A 10,000-nucleotide genomic window follows, 5' to 3' on the forward strand; every position below is an offset into this window, starting at 1 on the left:
ACATTTTTATGTGTACAGAGTAAAGTAAACTATGTCAGGATTCATGTTAAAGTGCATATACACTTTATAATTTGGTGTTCGATGTCATAAAAATTCCATTTATTGGTATGGAAAGGGATATATTATACTAGTAATATAAATGTGTTATTATTCGTCTCGAACATTACACAATTGTAGGAAAGGCACATCCGCTGAAGCAACCGCAATAACAGCAACGCCATTTCAAAACACATATTATTTTAGTCGATTCGTGTGAGTAAGGAATATCTTACATTCTTAAAAGTATCTTAGAAATATTCGATATTAGAGAATATTCTGAGGAAAATAGATTTCTCTCTGGCTAGATGTAATATGATGTTGTAAAACCTGCAATTTATCATATATACGCTAAATAAGATAGGGAAATCACAAAAGAGAAAAAGAAAAGAAAAAAGATAGTGATAAACCGAAAACTGAACAATACTACGTATAAAACAAAACCCACTCAAAATATCACTGCTAGCTGTCCATTTCTATCTTCATCGCATTCTTTCTATTATGGTTTTGTTCGAAGCGAATACATATCAATCAAATGTCACATGGCTTTAAATAACAACCAAAAGCAGGCTTTTTACTTATTTTTCTCAGATGTTAATGTTTTTTTCGTTTTGTTTTTTTTTTTTTCGAATTTGTTTCTCTTTTCCCGTTAAAGGTATATTATTTGAACTTCATACATAAATTGTTTCTTGAAGAAAACGTTGCCAAAATTTTCTTTCTTTTTATTTCCCTTATAATTTTTTTTTTCTCGCGTGAATGTGTGCCACGCTTGTTTCTCTTATTGTTGTTGCTGTTGTTTTTCAGTTTATACTGTTGTAGCATTGACTCGGTCGTGACCCGAAAAACATACTGCATTAATGATAAGAAAAAAAAAAGAAGAGAAAGAAATACACTGGTTCCTCTTAACAAAACATGTAAAGTAATTAACCCAAAATACTGCTGTTTCTGTTACCGCATTACCCACTCCTCCATCAACTACTACTACTACTACTACTACTACTACTACTAATACTACTACTACTTCTACTACTACTTAATACTACTGCTGCTGCTCGTACTACTACTCTAGCATTCATTCCGGTATCACTGTCACGCTTCAACAACTCGAAAATCTTCCGCGAAAAACGCAAGCTATGGTAATTTCGTTGACGCCTAAATCGCTCTCATTATATTTTCGCTTATTTCCGATACTAATACTAGCTTTCAATATTTTGCAATGTAAAAGATTACACTGACAACATATTCTGCTAGGAACGTCTGGCTCCATCTGAAATAACAGATGAACAATTTTTGTTCTTCACTTTTACTAGTTTTTGCTGCTAACTCAAACTGAGAAAAAACGTGACTGAGGAAAAGAAAAACGTGATTGACAATGACTCCTTGCCCTTAATTACTCGAGGAAATTGTATAGAAATTGCAGCTTCATTGGATTCATGAATGTTGTAAGATTTTCATTTCGATCCCTCACATAGAGAACTGTTTGCATCAGATGGGCTGTGCGACCATCTACACCTGATGCCTTAAATAGATACTAAGTAACTGGTGCTAAAACTCGAAAAGTTGCGATGTTTGGTAACGGAAAATAGTTAAGGCGGTGCAAAACGGATATTCGTCATGGTTCACTTCACTTCAAAGTAGCCTCTTCTTAGCAGATTTCTGGTTAAGATTGAACTATCTCCGTGTGTTTTCGTTTCAGCTCATATCAACTTGAAAGACTTTATTCTATATATCTTCATAGGATAGTAGAACCTGCAACCGAGAATGCAATAGGCGTTGTCCACCACTGGTCTGCTTTTCTAAGTGTCTACCTGCATACATAGTATTCTGTTTCTTCTAAATTCTCCGTACATATACAACAGTGGTAACAAAATCATGTATTCACGGTGTGATCGATATCTTATTTTATTATTGCCCACAAGGGGCTAAACATAGAGGGAACAAACAAGGACAGACAAGGGGATTAAATCGATTAGATCGACCTTAGTGCGAAACTGGTACTTAATTTATCGATACCGAAAGGATGAAAGGCAAAGTCAACCTCGGTAGAATTTGAACTCAGAACGTAGCGGCAGACAAAATACCTATTTCTTTACTATCCACAAGGGGCTAAACACAGAGAGGGTAAACAAGGACAGATAAACGGATGAAGTCGATTATATCGACCCCAGTGCGTAACTGGTACTTATTTAATCAAGACTGGTTCTCTGCATGGCAACTACAATCTGATGAATTTTAGGTTTCCCAATGAGGTCTATCTACTGGAGAGCCATAAAGCTTTATAGTATTCAGAAATGATTTGTACTTTGGGATCTCAAAGCTATATCTTCGCGTTTTTCTCCTATTTCTCTGGCTATGACTTTCACATCTCATTGCTCAGTATACAGAAACATGTTAGTCTCTAAACAATGGATAGGGTACGACTGCTTATTTACTTTCTCTCTGTACTTACCATCGGTTTAACCTTCTTATAAAACTGCCCCCGTCTACTGGAGAAGACTAGTATTCTTGTAAAGTATTCGATGCACGTAAAATACTTCCTTATCCTCGGAGAAACAGAAATATGCTACTGTTCTCTTTAGCCGAGGAGAAGATAAAGAAGCAGGACGCCTTGTGTTATGCGGCATCCATATTTTTTCTTCTGTTTTCAGACATTCTTCTATGTAGTTATTCCTAGTTGTTCTGCAGATCTGCAATTCTACTTGTTGTTGTTTACTTTTGTTTTATTAAGAATATTGGAGATGATGCATTCATTGTTGTTAGTCTTAATTCATTTCTACTATTGTTAGTGATACTGTAGAGTTTAGCTTTTCACTGCATTATTTAAGGCATAAGTAATTTTCCTCAAAAGTTTTTCATTTGAGTAGAACGGACGGCATTTATATCATACTTTATAAAAATTATTATATATTTTTACTTAAAATGGAAATAAATACTCGGAAATAAAGAGCAAGGTTCCAATATAATGATTTCCTTCCTCAAGCGACAGAGCAAAATATAGACTTATACTTTTAGCTAATCATCAAAAGTACAGAAATGGAACAGGCTCTGAGAGTCGACCGATATTAATAACATCTGAAAACCACACCAAATAATAATCATTACGAAGTGCATTCAAAAGTTTTGAGACCTTTTTTGGAGTGGCACGTATAACTGCCCTAGATTATTGCAATATTGGTATATCATTACTATGTATATATGCTGACCTGCCAACATTTGTTATTCCATATTCAAGGAGATGGCTTTTACAGCACTTTGAAGACAAAATTTATTAAACACTGCTTGTCACATCTGATTAATATGCTGAATGTATTTAGGACTTTTGGAAGGTCGCTATGAAAAACGTTATACTGAGTAAAACGCAACAAAAGCTTGTAAGATGTTCAGGACTGCTTAAGGATTAACTCCTTCGCTGGCAAAGATGGTAGAAAGAAAGTATGAACCGATGAGATGTGTGGTAATGTGGGACGTCAGAACATCAGAGATGGTTGAAAAAATTCGCTATTTTCTGGATGAAAGACGGTCGTATGTCATAAAGATAGTGATACAATTTGAAGTTGGTGCGGCAACTGTACACAGATACATTCAAAGAAATATGAACTTGCGCAAAATTTGTTCAAGTTTCTTCCCAGAGTTCTCGGTGCATCCTGCTAACCAACTACTTGAGATAACTTGCTCTTTCTGATTTTTGGTTGTTTCCCATGCCGTTGGAAAATCTCAGGGACATTCATTTTGAAAATGAAGGAGGCTGGGACAAGGCTCCTAGACACCTTCTCTTGGAGGACTGCTATGGGGCCTTTATGAATTGGCTGGAGCACTACAACAAATGAATTGAAGTCAGAGACACCTACTTTGAAGGAGATTAGTGTTTTTGCTTTTTTATTTCTTTGGAATTAATAACTGTCTTTCTTCAGTAGCACTAAGGAACCTTAGTAGTTGATCGCCCTTTCCCTAAATGGCACAAATTAATTGATTATTTGCTCCATATAGAGATTCTGAACATATCGCGGAACATCGCTAATCTTTTCTACTGGTGTAACATTTATACAATGTCTTCCACTGGTCGCTTTGCCAAACTAGCAGAAGTATTCAGTCCATGATAATATTTAGATGTCAGAAGTTCAATGTTCGCTTGTGCTTGCTTCAGAGTGGATAGAAGCACTCCGTCGGTTACGACGACGAGGGTTCCGGTTGATCCGATCAGCGGAACAGCCTGCTCGTGAAATTAACGTGTAAGTGGCTGAGCACTCCACTGACACGTGTACCCTTAACGCAGTTCTCGGGGATATTCAGCGTGACACAGAGAGTGACAAGGCCGGCCCTTTGAAATACAAGTACAACAGAAACAGGAAGTAAGAGTGAGAGAAAGTTGTGGTGAAAGAGTACAGCAGGGATCACCACCATCCCCTGCCGGAGCCTCGTGGAGCTTTTAGGTGTTTTCGCTCAATAAACACTCACAACGCCCGGTCTGGGAATCGAAACCGCGATCATACGACCGCGAGTCCGCTGCCCTAACCACTGGGCCATTGCGCCTCCACTTGCTTCAGAGTAAATACATCATGACAGTAAAAGTGAAAAAAAAAAAAAGAAAAGAAAAAAACACTGGGAAAGGAAAAATCTACCGAAGTCGCAGCCAATCTCAAAAGAAGAAAACCAGCCTGAATTAAAATTTGACGTTCTAGCAAATAACGACTCTGACTCATTCAGAAGAAGCACAAGCATTTTCCTGATGTAAATTTTTTTAGAGATGTCCATAATTTATACATCTATCTATCTATCTATCTATCTATCTATCTATCTATCTATCTATCTATCTATCTATCTATCTATCTATCTATCTATCTATCTATCTATCTATACAGACACAACTAGGTATAGATAGGTATGCGTGTGTGTGTGTGTCTCTCTCTCTCTCTCTATCTATCTATCTATCTTTCTGTCTCTCTCTCTCTCTGTGCGTCAGTGTGTGTCAGCGTGCGTATGGATGATGTTGTTTTTCTAGGAGACGCCTGAATAGATTTAGTACGATTCACTCTTGGCAATATAACTCGTGAGGATGGTTTAGCACTTTCCATAGGCGAAAACATACCTATGCTTTCATTTATGGTATTTAGAGCAACATCTTCCGACGGGACAAATATGCAAAGCTTTTAAAGTCATTTCATTCAAATAAACACGTGCTATTGTCGCAGTAAATGTTATTTTTATTAATGTTGCACAATAATACATTCCAGAATCCCAGAGCATTTTATGCCGAACTAAGGCTCTAGGTGTAGAACAATTGCTGTATGACCATCGAAAAAGATAGCATTTTTTTTTGTTGCTTGTTTTTGCACATTTTACGAAGAGCCTTGGCACTTTAAATAAGAAAGCTATTTGATTCACTCTTAGAAAGGCTGGGTGTCCAATTTCCTTTATGAGACTTGTAGGGTTATCATAATATTGATATACACGTTAATATTGTTTGAATTCTTACATAAGGTAGAAATGTTGGCAACGGTAAAAAGGTAGTATATTTATTGCATCCGTCTTTTTGCTATATATTGCTTCATTAAGGCGGCGAGCTGGCAGAAACGTTAGAACACCGGACGAAATGCGTAGCGGTATTTCGTCTGCCGCTACGTTCTGAGTTCAAATTCCGTCGAGGTCGACTTTGCCTTTCATCCTTTCAGGTCGATTAAATAAGTACCAGTTACACACTGGGGTCGTATTAATCGACTTAATCCGGTTGTCTGTCCTTGTTTGTCCCCTCTGTGTTTAGCCCCTTGTGAGTAGTAAAGAAATAGATATTTCGTCTGTTTTTACGTTCTGAGTTCTAATTCCACTGAGGTTGACTTTGCATTTAATCCTTTCAGGGTCGATAAATTATGTACCAGTTGTATACAGGGGTCGATCTAATCGACTGCCCCCCCCAAAAAAAAAATCTGGCATAATGCTTAGAGTGGAAAAGAATATATTGCTTCATTATTATATTACGTGCACTTAAGATGAACCTTGTGAGTCTCGTGCATGTCTAGCTGCAGCTCCTCTGCTGTGTAAGAGCATAAGTGCAAGCATTTACGGGAGATATTGCATTTGTATATGAGCTTTCAACCGTCTACAGATATGCATTACAATTGAAATGGTATAGGTTAAAATATTCCGTTTATACTACTACTTTACATTAGGGTTAACATATTCGAATAACTTAAGAATGCAAGCAATTGGCTGATGGCCACCATAAGTTAAGCTGAAAATAAAATAGCGTTGGAATAATGGAAAGTAAATTTTGTTGACGAAAGAAAATACTTTAATTTAATTATCTGTTTAGATGTCGGTAGGTCATCGCTAATTAATTAATCTGACAAGTGAAGCTACATATACTTTAGGAAATATTTCAAGATGTATTAAATAATGCCTATAGTGAAAGATTACTGGAGATTCAATTAACTTACTTTTAGAAATCACCACTCCAATCACTTACATACAATGTATCCTTCGGCTAGAAACATATATATACATCAAATGATACTAAAATGAAAGTGAAGAGACTTGTATTGAATGAGGTGATAAAATGAATCGGTTTAATATATTGGATTTTGTATTTTAGAATAAGACGGGGATTCTAGTTGCTGAACAGGCGAAATTTTGTCACTAATAAATTTCTAAATGTGTATTTGATGCAACATAATGATCTAAAATTCTAAATATAGCTATAATTTCTTAAAATGTCTTCTAAGTACAATAAATGAATATGCATGTTATGAGCTCATCCTTTTCAAAAAAAGCCTTTGTAAAAGTTACATTTTTGTGATCCTTTGTTTTTGTATTTGTACTGGAACATAAATAAGTTTCAAGTTACATTTGATTTACTTTCAGTAATACAAAGAAAAATAAATACAATAAATAAACGAATAGAAAAACTGTAGCATAGAATACACATACTAATAACGGTGAACATCTCGATTATGTTTCATTTTAAAAAGATAAATAAAGCGGAGAATTTTTAAAGGATAAATTAGTCAGAATCGTTAACACGTCGGTCAAAACGCTTAGCAGCATTTCGTTCTTAGTTCGCATTTATCGCGATTGACTTTGCCTTTCATCATTTCGAAGTTCGCTGAAATAAGTACCAGTTAAGCAATGTTATCGATTGGACCACTCCACTAATATCTCATGTTTTGTGACTCCATGCAATGGTTTGTAAGGGATAAAAAACGTGGATAAACTCTAAAACACATTATCGTCTATTAAAAGTACATATGAATCCGTACCTTGATTACTACTGTAAGTGTTGAGTGATTTAATTTTAACATTTATTAATAGAAAACGTTTATTGAACCTTTAGATATAAAATGCTAAAGAGGCATATAAACAAGCCATAGTGCAGTAGTTATCTGCTTCTGTTGCATTTAATTCTAACTCCAGAATTAACGTTATGAAATATAATTAATGACAGCACCAGAAAAATCTAGAAACACTATCTAAATTACGATGACTAATTTGAGTGTTTTTACGTGTAAAAGCAATCTTAGTTCCTCAAATCACCATATATTAATATTTTAAATAAAGACTGATCTATCGGGAAATATAGCCCCATATCTACAATAATATACCATGGCCACACCTGAAATAATTTTGTTCAAAATATCACTCTCGGATCAAGTGTCGCTTGTGTCAAAACAGCAATTCAATAAGAAGAACCACAACTATAGCTGGTGAATTAGGGACCAATAAATGCTTAATCTGAGACAATACTCTATTTCACCTTTACTTCACGTCAATCTTACATTTCGTTCAGAAGATAAGAATGTCACACAACCTTTCTCGACTGGCCCATTCTGAATCGAAACCATGTCCCTAGGTTAACAAGAAATAATTACATACATGAAGAAGCATGCACCACATCTTACATATATATCCTCCATTCACTGCTAATATTAAAAGCTAAGAATTCTAATTTTCTATCGTACATACTCAAGTGTTGAGCTTAAAATAAGAAGCCGTTATTTAAATAATAGTATTCTCTAAGAATTATTTACTATAGTTTATCCCTGCAAGTGATAATACGAAGATGAAGAAAAGACAAAAGATTATCTAAAAACAATGATAACGGTTAGATTATCGTTCTTCAGGGAAGAACACTGTAAAGCAGCGTCTTCGAAAACTACATAATTCTTATATTTATATATACTTCATAAATATGTATATTGAATTATATAAAAAATGTAATAAGTCTTTTCTACTCATAATGCAGTCTAAAATCACCCAGTCGACAAGAGAAAAAAAGAATATAAATGGAAACGCTACACAAAATTGTAAAACTAGACAACAGACCAAACTTCGTCAATATTTCCAAGAATAACAACAGCAAAATTTCTATTATGGCTATTTATGCAACATATGGAAATGTTTCTTTCACAATATGTTCACTTCCTTCCCTCTGTCATCCCATTATTATATATATAAAATACTTATCTGTTGAAAGATTTGGAATTAAGGGATGATAGAACGACCACAGAAATAATTTTGTATAATTTAGATATCAGGTCCCCACACCACACACGTACACACACGCGCATGCACACACACACGCACATACACACACGCTCACACACACCTGCATACACATGAACGATTCATATGTATTTGGCTTGCTTTTGACAAAATTTGTTGAAAGCAATAAAAAAATAAAATATTCTGACTTAAGTATCTCTGTCGACGTTTTATCATAAAAGCAGTATTGCCTATTTTTAAATAACAAGTGTGCGTTTGTGTCTGTGTGCGTGCGGGATTTTGCGTATATGCGCGTATATCACTAGGTAGTTTCTTTCTCAATTCGTGCTTATAAATGTAACTTATATCCTATTTGTGGATCATATTTTACCTACAACAGAGTGATAAAATTATTTTCTTAATTTATTGCTTGCAATTATTGTCGGATTATGAACTAACGTGTTGCGGGAGATATTTCCTTAATTTCCGTAGCCAATTACATAGATACATATACATATACATGTATATGTATATACGTATGTAAGTATCTATTTCTATGTATATGAACGCATATATCTGTGTATATGTATGTATATATATATATATATATATATATATATATATATATATATATATATACAGACACACACATACATATGTATACATGCATATAAATAAACACACAGACATATATGTATGTAGGTATCTAAATGTGTGTATATAAAATTTTGTCTGACAACAACTATAGATCATTGTGGAAATGTTGATATTGGGATCTGGATCCGGTTGAAAGAGCGCTACTTACAATAAATATAGTTATATTATGTTCGCATACAGGCTTAGGATTTCTAAGTATTAACTTTGCAGCTGAAACCGTTTCTCAATGCGGCTGCAATTATGTCAGCCTTATGATATATGGATTTTGTGTTAGCCAACATATTTGTTTTTAGCTGTCTTTAATCGAGTTCATGAGAGAAGAAAATATAAACGAGTTAATAGTCAAAGATAAAATTTATCACAAAATCTGTCACAGAATTAGGACGATCTGAAGTATATTAATGTTTGATATCTCTGTAATATATTTCTTTTATTTCCGAATTATCAGCAAACAGAATCTAAAATACTGTGTGAAGATAAAGGTTATATTAACATTTTTTTTTTTATACTGAGTCAAAATATTTATAGGCTAGAACATAAAATACTTTCTGTGCATTAAATGCAGCAGCGATAAAAGGCAAGCACTTTTGTTAAAATATACGACTTGAAAGGATAAAATAATAAATCCTTTCAAAGAAAAGAATTTATCGTTTTCCCTAAAAGATTTGAGCTTAGCGACATTTTGTGGATTAATAAATAAACCATACACTACGAAATTTCACGATGAAATAATTACTGGGAACATGGGTAAAAGTAGTTGATGGTTGGATTTGATATACCGATGATGCCAATCATTGATATTTTCTCAACAAACAAGTCATTGATCCGATGTAAC

This window comes from Octopus sinensis, linkage group LG4 (genome assembly GCF_006345805.1).
Source record: "Octopus sinensis linkage group LG4, ASM634580v1, whole genome shotgun sequence".
Lineage (NCBI taxonomy): Eukaryota > Metazoa > Mollusca > Cephalopoda > Octopoda > Octopodidae > Octopus > Octopus sinensis.